Source organism: Lepus europaeus, chromosome 2 (genome assembly GCF_033115175.1).
Source record: "Lepus europaeus isolate LE1 chromosome 2, mLepTim1.pri, whole genome shotgun sequence".
Lineage (NCBI taxonomy): Eukaryota > Metazoa > Chordata > Mammalia > Lagomorpha > Leporidae > Lepus > Lepus europaeus.
The window spans coordinates 114,682,690-114,704,412 of record NC_084828.1 but is presented as its reverse complement, the minus strand read 5'-3'; the positions used below and the strand labels follow the sequence as shown (position 1 = coordinate 114,704,412).

The 21,723-nt window shown below is 35.0% G+C and overlaps 1 pseudogene; it reads left to right on the top strand.

Annotated features, from left to right (window-relative positions):
- The first annotated feature begins 16,689 nt into the window (after positions 1 to 16,689).
- Positions 16,690 to 16,810, top strand: LOC133752332 (U2 spliceosomal RNA; annotated as a pseudogene).
- Positions 16,811 to 21,723: the final 4,913 nt, after the last annotated feature.

The window sequence follows — 21,723 nt, the reverse complement described above, 5'->3', positions numbered from 1 at the left end:
TTCATTGATACAGGAATTCATTCTTCATTGATACTATACAATTCTCCCACTTAGTGTGTACAACTAAATGTTTTCTTTTATATTCACACTGTTGTGCCTCCAGCAGCAATGTAATTATGGTATATTCTCCTCACTCAAAAAGAAAGCCTAATACAAATTAGCAATCTCTCTCATTCCTCTATCTAACCCAATGGTAATAAACTGCTATTCCACTTTTTGTTTGTATAATCCTGTCCATTCTGAATACCTCATAGACAGGAAGTAATACAATTTGTTATATTTTGTGTCTGAATTGATGCATTTAGTATAGTGTTTTCAACATTTATCTTTGTTGTAGTGTACACCAGTTTCTCATTTCTATTTATGATTTAATAATATTTTATGTGGATATAACAATTTATGGATATTTAAATTACTTCTCCTTTCTGGTTATCATTAATAACATACAATGAATATTCATATACTCTGTGTAGATCTATGTTATTTCATTTTATATACATCTAAGTGATATTGTTACATCAAATGTAAATTTTAAGACTATAATGATGCTGTTAGTTTACAAATACAAGATAAATATACTTCAGGGTCTATTTATTTGAGAGTGCTATGATAGAATGATGAATTGCTTTCCCTTTTTTTATTATCTGAGAAAGTAGTACCTTTATTCTAATATTTATTTCTCAAAAGCACATTCATTTGGTTACTTTATTCCTATTTCTCTTTTTTATTCTTAAAATGAAATTCTTGTCTTTGTCAGAGACTATGATACCATTTGAGGCGTTAGAAGATATTAATGTATATCTCATGTAGACAAGTTCTATTTGTCTCTAGGAGACTCCTATTGATTTATTGTCAAATGAGGTATTGATTTTTTTCATTGATGCTAGTTTCAAAGAAATGCCATGCAAGATATCAATTTGAGTCATACACAGAATTAAGAGTTGAACTATGCAAAATTGAAAAGATTTCTTCATGGAAAAATTTGCAATGGTAATCAAAATTTATTGCATTATCTGTGTGTGCACCACGATACAAAGATTTTATACTTTCCATCAAGACAACACATATATAGTAGAATGCTGTAATTTTACCTTTTAATTGCTTTCAAATCAGTATTTATTAGACTCTATTATAGAGTCATTAGAGTGTGTGTTTATATATGTACTTATTTTTATCTGCTTTCCATAAACACACACTCATGTAAAATATATGTATGTGTGGATATTATCACACGTATGAATGATCTCTTGAACTTAAAAGATTCAAAGTAAAGGAAATTATTTTTGCTTCCTCTCTCTATGGGTTTCTACAAGCTGATAGCAATTTTATTAGATGTTATTAGAATACTGAATATGTTATTAAATATCATACTGAATCTTCAGTATTTGCTTTTCTGCAGGGTCTTGTGTTGTCAACATTCTTCTTATTGCTCCATAATCACACCAGTTCACTTCCCTTCACCAGTTCTCTGTGATAAATCCACAATGGTGATCTTCCAAAGTCTATAGTAATATTTAGATTCTGTAGTTTGGAGGACTTGATCATCTTCATTCTCTGCTGAAAGATTAGTTAGATTCCTCCTTGATCTTGAGGATTTCTGGGATGATTGCACTCATTTTAAGCAAGCTGCTCTTTATTTTCTTCAGGATTATAATCAGCATCAACAATAGCTGTATTTATTTTTTCTTTACAACATAATAATCTAAAATAAGGCATAAAATTATGTCTATTTTATTTGTCTAGTAGAACTCATAACATCCTGAAATCATAAAATAAATATTTCTGGTTTAAAAACCTATGAGAAAATGTCAATTGAAATATTGTTGATTTCCTGGGAATTGATAGGAAGATTAACAAAACAAACATAAAAGCAAGCAAACTATCAAAGTTAATAAAATTTACTCTGTTCCTTCCAAAATAATTTATTCTTATGTTTTGAAATATGCAAGTTTCTCCAAAAATATAAAGTATAACTTTGTTCATTTGAATGGATTTATGATGCTTAAGAAAACCCATAAAGTTTAATTTTAAAAGTAAACAAAGGATAAGAAAACTCCCTTCACTTGGTAGTGACTCTGAGGACTATATAAGATTTCTCGATAAAATAATTTAAAACACATAGTAGAGAGAATAGAGAAATGTGAGAATATAAGAACATAAATAGTTCCTAAGTAAACTGACACTGTTCAAAAGGTTTCTGGGTTTTTCAGAGTGGTTCACAGGGGCCTGGCACATATTTTAAAGTCTCTTTGCCATGGAGAATGTTTTTCTTTTGAAAGTTAAATCAGTTTTTGAGAACTTACTAACCAATTCTGAGTTAAGTTTGCTGACTAAGGGAATGATTGAGTTAGAATATAATAGTTTAATAAAAGAAAACAATTTAACTCAATAATAAGGCTAAACTGCATATTCAGCTCATAGAACTTTAAATTAAATCCTAAAAATTATTCCAAAGATTTTCAGAAAATAGAAATAATAATGGTGTAATTTTATTGCCTCATGAAAGTGACTTATTTATAGGACATATTATTGTTCTTTAAATGTAAAATTTCCAGTGGTTCTATGTAAAAATAAACTCTGTTAGTGTTAAAACAGTTGATGTTTTGAACTACATTGTCAATTTACTTAAAACATTTAAGTGTATCATTTTTAAGCACTAATATATCTCGAGTATATTTATTCTAATGCATTAGCAAATACATTTTCTCTCCATGAGAAGAGAAACAAAAGTTTTTATGAGATGGTTTGGTGACAGTTGTAAGTGTATGAACAATGCAAACTATTAAGACATATAGTATTTCCTTTTCCTTAAAGTTTTAATTGACATGTTACAATTACATATAATTTTTTGTTTATTTATTTGACAGAGTTACAGACAGTGAGAGAGAGAGACAGAGAGAAAGGTCTTCCTTCCGTTGGTTCACCCTCCAAATGGCTGCAACAGCTGGAGCTGCACCAATCTGAAGCCAGGAGCCAGGTGCTTCTTCCTGGTCTCCCATGCGGGTGCAGGAGCCCAAGCACTTGGGCCATCTTTTACTGCTATCCCAGGCCACAGCAGAGAGCTGGACTGGAAGAGAAGCAACCGGGACTAGAACTGATGTCCATATGGGATGCCGGTGCTGCAGGCAGAGGATTAACCTAGTGTGTCACGGCGCCGGCCCCTACAATGGCATATAATTATGTGTATCATACATATAAAGGAAATATGATCTGATAAGGTGGTACATGTATATAATATGTAATGATAAAATCAGGGTATTAGGATTCCCATCTCCTTAAATCTTTATCATTTCTTTGTATCCAAACTTCAAAATATTACCTCCTACATCTCTAAAATGTCTAACAAATCATTGTGAATTATACTTACCCCATTATACTTTAGAAAATAGCATTCTATTTCTCCTATGTAACTGTATTTTGATACCCTTTATCCAATCTTTCTCTTATGCCCACTCTCATCTTTCATAACTTGTAGTGGCTACTTTTTTACTTTCTAAATGTATGTACTAAACTTTCTTTGACTGCAAAAATAAGCACAATCTCATAGTATTTGTCCTTTTAGACTTGTCTTATTTCACTTAATATACTCAATGCTCATCCATATTGCCTCTTTATTACTGCATTCCGTCCTTTTTATGGCTCAATAATATTCCACTGTGTAAATTTAACACATTTTATATATCCATTCATGCACTGGTGGGCACTTTGGTTGACAGAATATGTTATGTATTGTAAACAGTGTTATATTAAACAAGCAGTTCAGGCTTCATTCCTGCATTGATTTCAATTGGTTTGGACATATACCTTGTAGCAGAATTGCTGATTTACATGGTCATTGCTGTTTTAACTTTTATGTTCCTGTAATGATTATATCAACAGTAACAGTTATACATTTCCACCAACAATGTCTAAGACTTCCACTTTCACTGTGCATTCACAAATGTTTTGCTTTTGTCTTTTTTATTATAGTCATTCCAACTACAGTGAGATAGTACCTCATTAGAGTATTGATTTGCATTTCTATTATTAGTGATGTTGACTATTTTTTTATATAGTCCTTGGAAATATTTTATCGTATTTTTTCTACTTTGCTGTTTTTTTGAGTCAGATGAATATTTCATGGTTTTCATCTAAGTCTTCAGGTTCTCTCTCTCTTTTTTTTTTTTACAGAGTGGACAGTGAGAGAGAGAGAGAGAGACAGAGAGAAAGTTCTTCCTTTACCATTGGTTCACTCTCCAATGGCCACTGTGGCCGGCGCACCGCGCTGATCCGAAGCCAGGAGCCAAGTGCTTCTCCTGGTCTCCCATGCGGGTGTAGGGCCCAAGCACTTGGGCCATCCTCCACTGAACTCTGGGAACACAGCAGAGAGCTGGTATGGAAGAGGAGCAACCGGGACAGAATCCGGCGCCCTGACCGTGACTAGAACCCGGTGTGCCGGCGCCGCAGGCAGAAGATTAGCCTAGTGAACTGCGACAATGGCCCAGGTTCTCTTTTCACATAGTTGATTATTTTTTGCAACAAGAGTCATCTTACTATGAAAAAAATTGATGATTTCTTTTCTTTTATCCCCTGTAATTTAGGTTCTTATGTGAAGAAAAAATAAATGTTTATACTGACATCTTGAAGTTTTTCCTCTAGTAGTTTCATAATTTTCCATCTTATGTTAGATATTTGATCAATTCTGAATTTATTTTTGTACCCAATGAAAGACAGATGCCTGACTTCATTCTTCTGCATATAGATACAGTGTTTCTTACTATCATTTATGCAAGAGACTACTCTTCTCACAATGTCAGTCTTGGTATCTGTGTCAAAAAACAATTAGCTAATGTGCATTGTTATATGCCAATAGCAATCTTTTTTTTTTTTACTATTTTTTTATTTTATTTTATTTTATTTTATTTTATTTTATTTTATTTTATTTTATTTTCTGTATAGCTGCATAGTATATTTTAAGTCCAGTATTATGACACCTCCAGCTTTGTTATTTATTTTTTTTTAATATTGGGGATATTTTGTTGTTTCACACTAATTTTAACATTTTCTTTTGCTTGTTCTTACTGAAAAATGTCACTAGAGTTTTGGTAGTGATTTTATTGAACCCCTAAATCACATTGGTAGTATGGACATTTTAACAACATCAGTTCTTTGAATCCATGAACACAGACTATTCTTGAACTTATTTATGTTATCATCAATTTCTTTCATTAATATTTCATAGTTTCCAGTGTACAGATCTTTCACTTTCTTGATAGTATATTTTGTTTTATAGCTATTGTAATGGGATTTCTTTCTTTATGTTTTCGAATACTTTTTGATGGTGTATAGAAATGCTTCTCAGGGCCGGCACTGTGACATAGCTGGTAAAGTCTCCGCCTGCAGTTCTGGCATCCCATATAGGTGTTGGTTGGAGACCCGATGCTCCACTTCCAATCCGGCTTTCTGCTCTGGCCTGAGAAAGCAGTGGAAGATGGCTGAAGTCATTGGGCCTTTGCACCTGCGTGGGAGACTGCAGGGAAGCTCCTGGCTCCTAATTTTGGATCAGCATAGCTCTGGGCCGTTATGGCCATCTGGGGGTGAACCAGTGGATGGAAGATTCTCTCTCTCTCTCTCTCTCTCTCTCTCTACCTCTGCCTCTCTGTAAATCTGCCTTTCAAACAAATAAATAAATCTTTAAAAAAAAGAAAAAAAGAAATGCTATTGATTTTCCTTTGGACAAAACATCTAAGAAAATGTGAATAGAACAATAGTGACTGAGAAAACTGAATCAGTAATGAAGTGTCCCATTAATGAAAAGTCCAAAACTTAATGACTTCACTGCTTAAATCTACCAAACATTTGAATAAGAATCAATACCAACCCTTTACAGATTATTCAAAAATTACAGAAGCAGGAATTCCTCACAACATATGCTAAGAGACCCATATCGTGCTGATGTCAAAAATAGGTAGGTATACCATGAAAATAAACCTACAGACCAATATCTTTGATGGCCATAGATGCAAAAGTCTTCAAAAACACTAACAAAACTATTTATTTATTTATTTATTTTTGACAGGCAGAGTGGACAGTGAGAGAGAGAGAGACAGAGAGAAAGGTCTTCCTTTGCTGTTGGTTCACCCTCCAATGGCTGCCACGGTTGGCGCACTGTGCCCGGCGCACTGCGCCCGGCGCACTGCGCTGATCCGATGGCAGGAGCCAAGTGCTTCTCCTGGTCTCCCATGGGGTGCAGGGCCCAAGCACTTGGGCCATCCTCCACTGCACTCCCTGGCCACAGCAGAGAGCTGGCCTGGAAGAGGGGCAACCGGGACAGAATCCAGTGCCCCTACCGGGACTAGAACCCACTGTGCCGGCGCCACAAGGCAGAGGATTAGCCTATTGAGCCGCGGCGCCGGCCTAACAAAACTATTTAAAGAGCACATTGAAAAGGTCATTGAACATGGTAAGGTGAGGATCATACCAGGATGTAATGATAGTTCAACAAACAAAAGTTAAGAAATGTAATATATCACATTAACCAAAGGAATGACAAAAGTATGATTATCTCAACAGATGTAAAAAAAGATTAAAAAATGATAACAGGGAAACATTCCTTCACAATAAATATCTCAACAGAACAGGTACATAAGGAACATTTTTTAAAATAATAAAGATTATATGTGACAAAATATACAGCTAACATCACACTGAAAATGGAAAAACCTGAAAGCGTTTCCGTTAAGATTGTCATAAGACAAGGATGCCTTTTTTCACAGTTCTCTTCAACATACTACTGGAAGTCCTAGCCAGAGAGATTTACCAAGACAAAAAAATAGATGGCATCCACATTGGAAAGGAGAAGTCAAATTACCCCTATTTTTAGATGAGATGGTCCCATAAGTAGGAAACTCCAAAGATTTCATGAAAAACTGTCAAAATCAATAAATTAACTTATTGTTAATGACACGAAATCAACATGAAAGTCAGTAGTAGTATTGTATGCTGGTTTGGAAGTGGCACTGCTGCGATTTGAACGGACATTCTGATACAGGAAGTTTGTGTCACAAACAGTAGTTTAACATGTTGTACCACAACACTGGTCCCTAAAACACCTTCTGATTCCTAAGTGGGAGGGCCATTAAATACTAAGAGGATTTTATAAAATTTACATAAATTAAGTTGAAATTCATCCGCTCTTTTTAAAATACCATCAATTTTTCAGTTATGACAATGAGAAGGTGCTACTTTGTGGCATTAACTGTTTCAGACCCTGTAGGAGGTGTTTCACAACACCTGCTATTATCTATGGTATTCACAGCAGCTCTATTACATGGTTGTTAATATTTTCAGCTTTTTACAAAGGAGGAAGTTGAACTTCACAAAGAAATTAGTGAACTTATAAAATCACAAAGAATAAATGTTTATGTGGCAATTATCCCAAATACTTCCTCATCATAGCTTTTTTAACAATGATAGAAGGCTATCTTTCTCAATTTATGGTGTAAATTCGTATTCTATTGTGTATTATATAGAGGGCCAGATATTGGAATTATTACACAAACTTGTTCAAGAAAGATGGGATAAACCAAAGGAAAAATTATTGGAATCTATTTTTTTCTTTAAAAAATCCATTTTAGGGGCTGGTGCTGTACTTCATGTGGGAGACCTGAAGAAGGTCCAGGTCCTTGCTTCAGCCTGGCCCAGCAGCCATTTGAGGAGTACAACAGCAAATGGGAAGTCTCTGTCTCCCCTTCTCCCTGTTACTGCCTTTCATTTTAACAAACAATTTTTTTAAAGAAATAATTTTAGGCCGGCACTGTGGCTCAATAGGCTAATCCTCCCCCTGCGGCACCAGCACCCTGGTTTCTAGTCCCAGTTGGGGCTCCGGATTCTGTCCTGGTTGCTCCTCTTCCAGGCCAGCTCTCTGCTGTGGCCCGGGAGTGCAGTGGAGGATGGCTCAAGTGCTTGGGCCCTGCACCCTCATGGGAGACCAGGAGAAGCACCTGGCTCCTGGCTTTGGATCAGCGTGGTGCGCCAGCCGCAGTGGCTATTGGGGGGTAAACCAACGGCAAAGGAAGACCTTTCTCTCTGTCTCTCTCTCTCACTGTCCACTCTGCCTGTAAAAAAATAAAAATAAAAAAATAAAGAAATAATTTTAGATTATAAAAAAGTGAATAAAAATATTCAAATAAGGAACAGGAGAGTCCAAAGTGCATTAGAAAGTGAATACATAGAAAAAAATGCAATTTCATAAATACTTTTACATTTTATCACTTTTTCTGAGTAAATTAAGTACCATGCAGAGAAAAATTTCCTGGAGTTCTCTTTATGAATTATTATTTCTTTGCAATGTTTTTTAATATAGCTATTTCCAATATTCTCTTTCTGCTTTTTTTTTCCTGTTACATGTATTCTGCTCTTTTTAGTTTATACACGTCTCTGTTTCTTAGCACTTTTATCACAAAATAGATAAAACAGAGAACACAATTAATTTAGGAAATTCTGTTTACAGATCTAGTAAAGGGTGTAGTAGCAATTAAACTAATGGCTTGTCCCTTGCCCTCCCATGGGATCAGTAGCTAACAAGCCTAATTAGTCATTATAGAGAAATGCTTTATTCAGGGTTTTAAGTACAGAGACTAGAGTAAGAGAGCCTCTGGAGAGCCTGTGGCATCAGAATTTCCCTTTTAATATATTTTTAAAATTTTTTTTAAAAAAGAGTAAGGGTAATGTTATCAAGCAGTTTAATTAACATGGGTAAAATGAAACAAACAAACAAAAAAAAGAATTCTCCCTTTTTAACACCCCCCTAAAAAATATCCAAATGGAAAAACCTTAGTCATTATGCATTGGCATCAAGAGTACTTTCAACTACATAAAAAGGGCTGTAAAATGTCTATATTGTGATTCATCAACTCACTGACCAACAAATATGGGTTTTAACTGCTCTTACAGGATTCAAAACTTTTCAACTACCTGTACCATGTTACAGCAGTTAAGTTTCCAATGGGTTTTTCTTCCAAATACAGATGGTCAGTAATTAAAAGCAAGCCAGCCTAGTTCCAGCTGCAAACTCTTCATTTCAATGAGTCCCCTCCTACTAGTTTGCTCATTTTACACATCAGTGTGTGAGAACACACACATATTTTCTGTATTACAGAAAAGAATGAACACTTTAGTTTTTGCTTTTACAAAAACTTAAGTGAATATATTACTGACTATATGACTTTAATGTTTTTCACAGTTTAAACTTTAAAAATATTTCTTCTTTAATGTAGTGTTTCCAGAATTTTTTTGATTACTCTTTTTCTTTCTCCTATGGTCCATTATTCATTCAGTAGCCTGTTGTTCAGTTTCCACATGTTTACATATATTCTAGAGATTTTTGAGTTGTTGATTTCTAGCTTTACACCATTGTGTTCAGAGAAGGTGCATGGAATGATTTCAATTTTAATTTTCTGAGACTTGCTTTGTGGCATAGACTCTGTATCAGTTCAGCCAGCTTTTTGGTAGTTTGTAGGCTTTTCTACATTTAATATCATCTCATCAGCCAACATGGATATTTTGACTTCTTCTTTCCAATTTTGATGCCCTTTAGATATTTTTCCTAACTAATTGCTCTTCCCAAAACTTCCTTTATGATACTGAATAAGAGTGTTTAAAGTGGACATTCTTGTCTAGTTTGAAACATGAGGGGAAATGCTTTCAGCTTTTCCCCATTTAGTATGAAATTGATTGTCTGTCATGCAAAGCTTTTATAATTTAGAAATGTGTTTCTTCCATACTTAATTATTGAGGGTTTTTATCATGAAGGGATTTTGAATCTCATTAAATGTTTTCTCTGCATTTATTGAGATGACCACGTGGTTTTTGTTTTTCATTCTGTTGATGTAATCTATGTCATTTATTGATTTGAGTATGTTGACACACCCTTGCATCTTTAGGGTAAATTCACTTGATCATAATTTATAACCTTTTTGATATGGTTTTTGATTCAGTTTGCTGGTATTTTTGAGAGTTTTTGCATATATGTTTATCAGGAATATTGGTTTGTAGATTTCTTTACATGTTCTGTCTTTTTTGGTTTTGGTATCAGACTGATGCTGGTTTCATAAAACCATTTGGTAGAGTTACATCCTGTACAGTATTTTGGAATAATTGAAAAGTATTGGGGCTGGCGCCATGGCTCAATAGGCTAATCCTCTGCCTGCAGTGCCAGCACACCGGGTTCTAGTCCTGGGCGGGGCGCCGGATTCTGTCCCAGTTGCTCCTCTTCCAGTCCAGCTCTCTGCTGTGGCCCAGGAGTGTAGTGGAGGATGGCCCAAGTGCTTGGGCCCTGCATCCGCATGGGAGACCAGGAGAAGCACCTGGCTCCTGGCTTCAGATCAGTGTGCCGGCTGCAGTGCTCCGGCTGCAGTGGCCATTGGTGGGTGAACCAACGGAAAAGGAAGACCTTTCTCTCTGTTTCTCTCTCTCTCACTGTCCACTCTGCCTGTCAAAAAAATTAAATAAAAATAGAAAAAAAAGTATTGGATAACTCCAATTCCTTTCTAAATGTTTTGTAGAATTCAGTAGTAAAGTCATCAGTCCCTGAACTTTTCATGGATGGAAGAAGTTTAATTACTGTATCAATATCTTTTCTATGGTCCGTTTAGATCGTCTATATTTTCTGAATTTATTATTGGTAGTTTATGTATGTGCAAGAATTTTACAGTTATTTGGTCATTTAACTGTATCTCAATTTCATGTAGATGTTCTTAATTCTTTTTAATTATTTTGCTTTTATTTTTGTCTGATTCAGCTATTTCAGAAGTCTTATCACACAGGTCATGAATTATTTCCTTTGGTCTATTTTGGTGTTAAAACTGCCAGTCACATTTTTTTTTCACTGATCTAAGATTTCACCTCACAATTTTCTTTTTTAAGATTATTTATTTATTTGAAAGGTAGAGTTCAGAAATAAAGAAGGAAATACAGACAGACACACACACACAGAAGGGGAGAGAGAAAAAGAGAGAGAGAGAGAGGTTTTTCATCTGCTGGAGTCTAGGAGCCAGAGGCCCATGCACATTGGCCATCTTCTATTTTCTCAGGTGCGTTAGCAAAGAGCTGGATTGGAAATGGAGCCCCTAGGACTTGAACTGGCACCCATATGGGAATGCTGGGTTTGCAGAAGCCAGCTTACCACACTGTGCCACAATTCTAGCACCCATTCAAAATTTCCATTTGATTCCTTTTAGTGATTTTTATCTCCTGAGTCAGTTTTTCATTTTAATTCATGTCACTCATTGATTTTCTCGTTTCTTTATTACCGGTCTGAATTATCTTGCATCACATTCAGTTTCCTTACAATCATTATTCTGACATTTCATAGATTTCCCTCATCAGGATCTAATTCTGGGGTCCTATTGTGTTTTTGGAGGTATCATGCTATGTTGCATTTTTGTATTTCCCTACTTTGACATCTGCACATGGATGAAAACAAATGATACAAAGATTAAGCTTCTGGACTCATCTAGAACCAAAGCCAATTCAGTAAGCCAAATGATACTCTGTATTCAATCCAAACCGTACACTCTTTCCCAATAAACCTACTCCATAAAAAAGGGACTATTAGAGAAGAAGTTCATTTAATAGTTTACCATTGACCAAATACTGGTCAATTTAGAAATCAAAAGAATTAAAGAGCTATAGAATAGAATACACCCAGTATACAAAAATTATACATTGCTAATTTTATTAATAAGACAAAATATATTGGACCCTTTTAGAATATGCAAAAGAAATCAACTAATTTGAAAATTTGTGAATATAGGGAAATTAAATGCATTTTGGGGCCGGCGCTGTGTCCCAGTGAGTGAGGCCTGCAGGCATCCTATATGGGCACCAGTTCAAGTTCTGGCTGTTCCACTTCCCATCCAGCTCTCTGCTATGGCCAGGGAAAGCAGTAAAGGATGACCTGAGTCCCCGGGCCCCTGCACCTGCATGGGAGACCTGAAAAAAGCTACTGGCTCCTGCCTTTGGATCTGCATAGCTCCAGCAGTTGCGGCCAACTGGGGAGTGAGCCAGTGGATAGAAGACCTCTCTCTCTCTCTCTGCCTCTCCTTCTCTCTCTGTGTAACTCTGACTATCAAATAAATAAATAAATCTTACCAAAAAATGCATTTTACTTTTTTTTATGAACTGTTCATTGAGGTAACAAAATTATTGAAGAATTAAAATTTGTTTATAGAGGTATTCTGCACAATAAATGAAGAAAAATTATAAAATTAAGAATGAAAAGGCAACTTTTTAAAAATGCTAATTGAGGGGGCCAGCACTATGTCATAGTCTTCAGTGCCAGCATCCCATATGGCTGCCGGTTCAAGACTCAAAGACTTAGCAGTTCCGCTTCTGATCCAGCTTTCTGCTATGGACTGAGAAAGCAGTAGAAGATGGCCCAAGTGCCTGGGCTCCTGCACCCGTGTGGGAGAACATGAAGAAGCTCCTGGCTCCTGGTTGTGCATCAGCCCAGTTCTAACCATTCATTGCAGCCATTTGGGGAGTGATCGAGTAGATGAAAGACCTCTTTCTCTGCCTCTGCCTCTGCTTCTCCCTCTCTGTAAGTCTGCCTTTCAAATAAATAAATAAATCTTTTAAATAAATAAATCTTTTTAAATAAATGCTGATTGATTGATTTGAAAGGCAGGGCAACCAAGAGTAAAGGAGACAGAGATAAAAGATCTTTCACTTGGTGATCTATCCCCTAAATGCTGGCAACAACCAGGTCTGAGCCAGGATGAATTCAGAAACCAGAAACATCACCTGGGTTTCCCACATGGGTGACAGGAAAACAAGAATGTGTACCAACTTCCACTGTCTTCCCAGCCTCATTAGCAAGAAGCTGGATTGGATGCAAAGTAGCTAGGACTCAAACTGACATTCCAACATGGGATGCCAATGTTGCATGTAGTGGTTTGTGTGCCCCTGAAAATGTATGTTAAAACAAAACAAAACAAAAGATTGTTGAGAAGCACTGAAACAGAGAATATATAACTTTGTAAATTTTGAGTGGTAGACTCCTAATTGAGGGTTCTATAATGTTTGCAAAATCACTGGGTCTTATACTGGCAAGGCAACCGCATGTGGTACTTGAAGCTCAGTATATCTATAGCAGGCTAATTTTTAAATGATAATTTTACTACATGGCTTGTGATTGATGTTATAAATATCTACTAGCCCTTGTCAGAAAAAGGTTCCCCACCCGTTCCATAAACAGAGGATATTGTGAGAATTTAGAAGTGACCAGGGCCCTTAGGTATCTTTTTATTGGATGATGTGAACCAGAACAGAGGACACACTGAAATTAGTACTGGTGTATTCAAGGCAGCTAATGACAGTGAGGTAGGAGTCGTGGGTCTCTCAGGCTTCCCTCAGTTACAGAACTATAAAATCTAAAGGACATTTGTCGTATTCATGGGAAGCTTCTTCTCTTAACCCTTGATAAAGAAACAGAAACCCAAGAAATTCTGGAGAAGCCAAAGGTAATTCAAAGTTGGCCATTCTTCCTTTAATCCTTGCAACCAGAGAAGTCATATGCCATTACACTGGATAATTCTTCACACCTGTTGAGACAGTTAGGATATCCTTATAATATATATTCTCTACTTTAATCTTAGTTGTTAGAAAAGTTCTGTCATATTACTTTGTTATCCAGGAAATTCAAAAATAGCTTCTGATGTAACAAATTTGCAAAGCATTATCAGTGCTTATTTGGGAAAAATCATTCTTTAAAGAACACCAGGGGGCCTGCACTATGGCACAGCAGGTTAACACCCTGGCCTGAAGCACTGGCATCCCATATGGGCACCGGTTCTAGTCCTGGCTGCTCCTCTTCCAATCCAGCTCTCTGCTATGGCCTGGAAAAGCAGTAGAAGATGGCCCAAGTCCTTGGGCCCCTGCACCAACGTGGGAGACCCAGAAGAAGCTCCTGGCTCCTGGCTTCGGATCAGTGCAGTTCCGGCCATTGTGGCCAATTGGGGAGTGAACCATCGTATGGAAGACCTCACTCTCTCTCTCTCCCTCTCTCAGCCTCTCCTCTCTCTGTAGCTCTGACTCTCAAGTAAAATAAATCTAAAAAAAAAAAACCAAAAAAAAAAAAAAAAACAGGTGATTAGTCTCTTTATTTTCTCTGCAAATTTGCTGAAATTCTTAAGGACTGATTAGTTTGCTAACTAGGAAAAAAAGTGTACAGGAGTAGGCATCTGGTGTAGTGGTTAAGACCCTGCTTGCAAGGCTCATATCCCTTATTGGCGTGCCTGGGTTCCAGTCCCAGCACTTCTCTCAGTTATAATTTCTCACTAATGAACTCCCTAGGGGGTAGTGAGTGATGGCCCAAGTATCTGGGCCCCTATCACTCACATAAATTATCCAGATTTAATCTGTAGCCCTTAGCTTTGGCCTGGGCCAGTCCTGGATGTTGTGACAATTTGGGGAGTGAAACAGCAGAGGAGCGTTCTCTCTGCTCCCCATGTCAACTCTCTCTGTTCCTCATGTCAATCAGTCTCTCTCATTCTCTCTTTCAGCCTTTCAATAAAAAATGAAACTAAAAATTAAAGAAAATAAATATATAGAATATTAATGTGCCTTTTTGTAAATGAATAAAATTTTATTAAGATTAAAATAATTTTTAAAACCTTGACATTTTAAATCTATTTATTGTCATTTCCACTCATTACCACTATTATAGCCTGTACCAATTACAATAAATTATTTATATGTATATTATTGTGAATATTAATAATTAAAATAGAAAACTTGAACAAATTGATATTAAGTAAGTTTTGGTGTTTGGCGTTATGACAACTGTGCATTTTGAATAGTGGAAAGCACAGTGATTTTACTGAAGTATATTTCATTTTTCAACACAAATTTAACCCTTATAATTGATCATGAGCCAATGATCTCAAATAAAAGCAACTGTTGTTTTAAAAAGATATTAAGTTTATTGTCACAGCATGTGTGTTAAAATTAAAGCTTTTGATACAAAATTATTTTTAAATCAAAATTTTTATAGGGAAATAGTAAAAGAACTTTCTTTTACTTTTCTTTATGAGGGATGGTTTTGTCCATAATGGAGCATTTTTCAAAAAAAAATCTTCTTTTACAACTTTGATATTTTTTCAAAACAAATTGCTTTCAAATATATGAAAGACTTTAAGGAAGTTTCTGAATAATGATAGTGCCAGTAGAAATTAAGTAAGCCTGATAGCTTGCATTTTTTTTTTATTGCAAACACATTTTGTGACTCAACAACATTGCAATGTTTTCCTAATTTTTGCTAAAAAAGGGAAGTAAAATAAGAGTTTATTGTGGCAATACTTCATACTGGCCTACTTTTGTAAATTGTTTTTAAGCTCCAGGGTATAAAGAGGAACATTCATGTTTTTAAATTGGATACAAAGCAGTTTTTATCCTGTAACTGTTATAGCATAAATTATCAAGTAGAGGCTATTGGATATGTTTAAATGTGTTGATGCTCAGTAAATTATAGGTACCTTTTTGTTGTGCTGTATCTGATGTAAGCTTATTTAGATTTTTATTGATTAGTTTAGAGATATAATACAAGTTATTAAATGTTTCAGTCTCTAATAACAAGACTTTCAATACATGTGATGCAAACCCAATGAGGTATTTACAGTCTATCTTTTTTTTGTAGGATGGAATATAGTGTCAATCTTTATTTCTGGATTAAAAAGGTAAGATAGATAATTTTATAAAGCAAATAAAAATATAGCAATCACAAATATTTATATTGAGGAAAAGTAGAAATATAAATGGCTTTTAAAAACATTGAAAAATTCTGGGAACCATCAAAGTTAAATACCTTGAAGATACTCTTATATTATGCATATGAAGACAAATTAATGATTGGTTTCTTCCCTACTTTGGGAATGCTGTTGTTTTGATTAGAATCTACTTTTTATAACAATACTTTTAATTAGCCAAACATCTATAGTGTTCCTCTCCATATTGCTTGACATCAATTAAATTTATTAGTTTGTTTTATATTGAAAGTAACAGTTGTAGTTTTCGTTTTTTTGTAGATGTTGACTTTAATATGAGGGAACTAAGACTAAGATTAGATTGTTTTTAAATCCATGTCTTGGGGCCAGCACTGTGGCACAGTGGATAAAGTCACTACCTGCAGTGCCGGCATCACATATGGGTGCTGGTTCAAGTCCTGGTTGCTCCTCTTCCAATCCAGCTCTCTGCTGTGGCCTGGCAAAGCAGTAGAAGATGGCCCAAGTCCTTGGGCCCCTGCACCCATGTGAGAGACCCAGAAGAGGCTTCTGGCTTCGGTTCAGCACAGCTCTGGCCTTGCAGCCAATTGGAGAGTGAACCAGCGGATGGAAGACCTCTCTCTCTTTCTGCTCCTTCTCTCTCTGTGTAATTCTGACTTTAAAATAAACAAATAAATATTTATAGAAAAATCCTTGTCTCCAAAATCCTTATGGTAAAATTACAATAGCTAAAAATGACGTTCTGCTTTTTAGATGGGAAAATTAAACTGAAACACCATGAATAATCAAAGGTTCTTCACACTATGTTAAATATAATAAATCAATATTGGGCTTTTCTAAGTTCCGATGGGTGTTTTGCTCAGTTACACTTACACAAAGTCAGTTACATTCTATTCTATGCACCATTTCTAATTATAAGTGTAAAATTATCGCTTCTCAGCCTGTTGGTTAAGATCAAGTATAGTATCTGTTTTTATCAATTTAATAAGTGTAAAATTAGTCCTACAAATGTTAGCCTTATTTATATTACTTTACAAAGTCCACATTACTAACATTACTTCTAATCTATTCTCTAAACTGACTTAGCGCATCACTGACAACCATGAGAACAGCATTGTCATCAGCTAATTAAAAACAACTTTAAAATCAGAGAAAACTGTTTCACTCTAACAGCTTTGTTTCTATTGTTCAATATTGTTAGGATATTTGGGAATTTTAGGCCAATATATGAACATTGCAGGGGAGATTTCCATTTGTGTGTTTGTGCGTCCTTCAATATTCTTTCTATAGTGTTCTGTAATTGTATTGTAGAGTTCTTTACCATCCTTGATTAAATTTATCTCAAGGCATTTAATTTGATTCATAACTATTTTGAGTGGAATTTCTTTTATAAGTCCTTTCCCTTAACACTGTTCTTCATGTATAAAAATACTATTGACTTTTCTGTGATGATTTTGTATTGTACAACTTTGTTAAATTAATTTTTTGCTTCTAATAGTCTCTTGATGGAGTCTTTCAATTCTCTTATATATAGAATTATTTCATCTGCAAGCAATGATAGTTTGACTTTCTCATTTCCTACTTGTATGTTTTTTATTGCTTTGTTCTAATCACAGTTAAGCATGAAAATGTAGAAAAAAAGCACACATTTTTCTTCATCATTGGACATTGTAAATGTAATTGCTCAAATGAATAATGTCTTTTTCTAGTGGAATTCTCAAGCATTTTGCAGTGTCCATAGTTATTTCTTTGTCACATATTGCCTGTCAAATAATGTCTGTACAGCTTAGTCCCAGATGACACTTTTATCACACTGTACTGTATCTTTGCCTTTTAAAAATATTTATTTACTTATTTGTTTGAACATCAGAGTGATAGAATTGGTAGGGGAGGCAGCTGCAGGGGGAAAGAGAGGAAGAAATCTATCCACTGGTTAACTTCCCAAATGCCCTCAGCAGCTGGTACTGGGCAAGGTTAAAGCTAGGAGCTTGGAAATCCTCCAGGTGTCCCATGTATGTAGCAGGGATCGCTCTCTTTGCCTCTGCTTCTTTGTCAGTAGCTCTGCCTTTCAAATAAATAAATAAATAAATCTTTAAAAGAAGGTTTATACATGTGTATGAAGTGCATTTTATTTCAACTATATTATTAATATTGATATTAATTTCTAAAGGATAAATGAATAATTTTTATTTTTCACAGGTAACAATCATGTTACTGGCTGATTGTGCATCAGTCATCATACTTTTATCTTCTTCATATTGCAAGAGTTAGCCATTTCTATGGCGCTTCTTCTGAATAATCAGCTCTCATTAATCTGTCACTCCTATACTAATGTAAACATCATTTCTGTCTGATAATAAAAGTTTTTACATTTTCTTCACTGTCACTTGACAGATATAAACAAAGTGCATGAAGCTTTGTAAACATACTCCCCCTCTCCCCTTGGGAATGACATGAGGATGTTGCATTTCAGGTAGCAAATTCAATTGATTTAATAGAGTATTGACAGATATGAAGAAGGTGAAGTGTTTTAAAAAATTAAACTAGTTATTGGGCCCTGTGTCATTAGGTTTTTAAATGGAAGTTATTAACACTAGTGTTAGCCATAGTGTTTTTTTTTTAACTTTTATTTAATAAATATGTATTTCCAAAGTACAACTTTTGGATTGTAGCAGCTTTTTCTCCCCAAAACCTCCCTCCAACCCACAACCATTACATCTTTCGCTCCCTCTCCCATCCCATTCACATCAAGATTCAATTTCAATTATCTTTATATACAGAAGTATATAAAGTATATACTAAAGATTTCAATAGTTTGCATCCATACAGAAACACAAAGTATAAAGTACTGTTTGAGTACTAGTTATACTGTTAATTCACATAGTACAACACATTAAGGACAGAGATCCTACATGGGGAGTAAGTGCACAGTGACTCCTGTTGTTGATTTAACAATTAACACTTTTATTTATGAAGTCATTAATCATCCGAGGCTCTTGTCATGAGCTGCCAAGGCTATGGAAGTCTCTTGAGTTCACCAACTCTGCTCTTATTTAGACAAGACCATAGTCAAAGGGGAAGTTCCTCCCTTCAGAGAAAGGTACCTCCTTCTTTGATGGCCCATTATTTCTGCTGGGATCAGCCCTTGCCCTGACTGTTGATGAACAACTTAATACTTTATCCCTTTTAGTATTTTTTTGTCCTACATAATACTATTGGTTGAATTCTGTAATGAATACACAAATATTCTTAAGTGTTGAAACTTAAATGAAAAGTGATCCCTGTTAAATATAAGAGTCAGAATGAGAGGGAAGAGATGTACAATTTGGGACATGCTCAATCAGACTTGCCCCAAATGGTAGAGTTAGAAACATACCAGGGGATTCCAATTCAATCCCATCAAGGTGGCCTGCACCAATGCCATCTCACTGGTCAAAGTGATCAATTTCTGTTCACAAGTGATCATAATGATAGGACTAAGAGTCAAAGGGATCACATAAACAAGATTAGTGTCTGCAAATATTAACTGATAGAATAAAAAATGGAGAGAAAGATCCAACATGGGAAGTGGGATATACAGCAGACTCATAGAAAAGTGGATGTCCTAAATAGCACTCTGGCCTCAGAATCAGTCCTTAAGGCATTCCGGTCTGGCTGAAAAGTCCATGAAAGTATTTTAGGCATGGAAAGCCAAGACACTGTGGCAAAAAAACAAAAACAAAAACAAAAACACAACAAACCACCTAAATGAAAGATCTCTGCAAGTGAGATCCCAATGGAAAGAACAGGGCCATCAAAGAAGGAGGTATCTTTCTCTGAAGGGAGGAGAGAACTTCAACTTTGACTATGACCTTGTCCAGACATGATCAGAGTCAGTGAACCTAAAAGGCTTCCATAGCCTTGGCAACTCACGACTAGAGCCTAGGGAGATTACTGAAGCCATAAACAAGAGTGTCAATTTGTTAACAACAGGAGTCACTGTGCACTTACTCCTCATGTAGGATCTCTGTCCTTAATGTGCTGTATACACATTGTGATTTAATGCTATAACTAGTACTCAAACAGTATTTTTCACTTTGTGTTTCTGTGTGAGTGCAAACTGTTGGAATATTTACTTCATATATACAAACTGATCTTCTGTATATAAAGATAATTGAAAATGAACCTTTATATGAATGGAAGGGGAAGAGAGAACAGGATATGGGAGCGAAGCTGTGGGGGGGCAGACATTGTAATCCATAAGCTGTACTTTGTATTTATATTAATTAAATAAAAGTTAAAAAAATTAGCAGTATAACTAGTACTCAAACAGTACTTTATATTTTGTGTTTCCGTGTGGGTGCAAACTGTTGAAATCTTTACTTAGTATATAGTAAATTGATCTTCAGTATATAAAGATAATTGAAAATGAATCTTGATGAAGAATGGGATGGGAGAGGGAGTGGGAAATGGGATGTTTGAAAGTGGGAGGGAGGTTTATGGGGGGAAAAACTGCTATAGTCCAAAAGTTGTACTTTGGAAATTTATATTTATTCAATAAATTTTTTAAAAGGAAATTTTTAAGAAAATCTCTCATTAAACAAAAAACTAGGACTTGATAGTTTTACTACCAAACTGTAGAAAACATTTACAATGTAAAACATTTACTAGTAAATAATTTCAATCAATAACCTCAGTGCAATATCAAAAGCAAATAAAGGCAAGAGAAATAGAAAACTACAGACCAATATGCTTTGTTAATACGGATGCAAAAACTCTCAATAAAATACTAGCGCTGTGTAAATTATGAAAATTTTGGCCAACAACTGAAAAGTAAACTTGATTTTTTCCACTCTTTCAGAGTTTTGATAAGCTTTTGGAATTAGATAAATTAAACAAAATCTTATATATAAAAAACTCATTTTCTTTCATGTTTGATTAATATTAATGTATATACATTTTATAGGGTTACATGAAATATTTAGACTCATGTATACAGCATACACTGATCATATATTTAATGTGATCAACATTTGTATTATCTTTTCTTTTATTTGTACTAATTGGTATATAACACATTTTTATGAGTCAAGGCATTCAACATTGCTATGGAACAATAGACATTATTACTTCCAGTTATTTTTGGTACCCAGGTATCTAATCTCCTTCTCTTACATGTTCCATTCTTCGTAAACTATTGTGATCACTTCTCTAACTTGAGATAAGAAACTTCCACATAAGAGAATTTGTCTTTGTGTGTCTGGATTATTTTGTTTAACCTGATGACCTACAGTTCTATCCATTTTGCTGCAAGTGACTGGATTCTGTCCTTTTTATAGTTGAATAAAGTTGCATTGTGTATATATGCCACACTGTCTTTATCCACTCATCCATTGGTGGACATCTCAGTTGATTCTGTATCTTACCTATTGTAAACATTGCTGTCATGAACATGAAATTACAGATGACTCTATTATATATTGATTTACTTTGGGTATATGAATCACAAAGTGAGGTGCTAGATTATATGGTAGATCCACTTTTATTTTGTGAATCTTCCATACTGTTCTCCATAATGGCTATGATAATTTATATTTCTATCAACAGGCTTTAAGAGTTTTCTTTTCTATATAGCCTCAACAGAATTTCATCTTTTTGATAAATATGCTCAATATCATTTAATGTCAGTAACTCTTCTTGTCACAATGAAAGCTATAAAAATCTACATAAAATAATGAGTTCCCTTAATATAGTGTAAGTGAAAATGGAAAGAAGAAAATATCTATAATAGAAAACAAGCCATTCAATAAAGAATGTGAATATCATTTTTGCTCCCAAATGATAAACACTGCTTTGTTAAAAAGAAAAAAATCAGCATCAAAGTTTACATTCAAATGAACAGAATGCTCCATTGTCTTAAACTCACAGAGGCATTGGAAAATAATTGGTACTATTTTAATATCTTGGTGGAATTTGTTTCTTT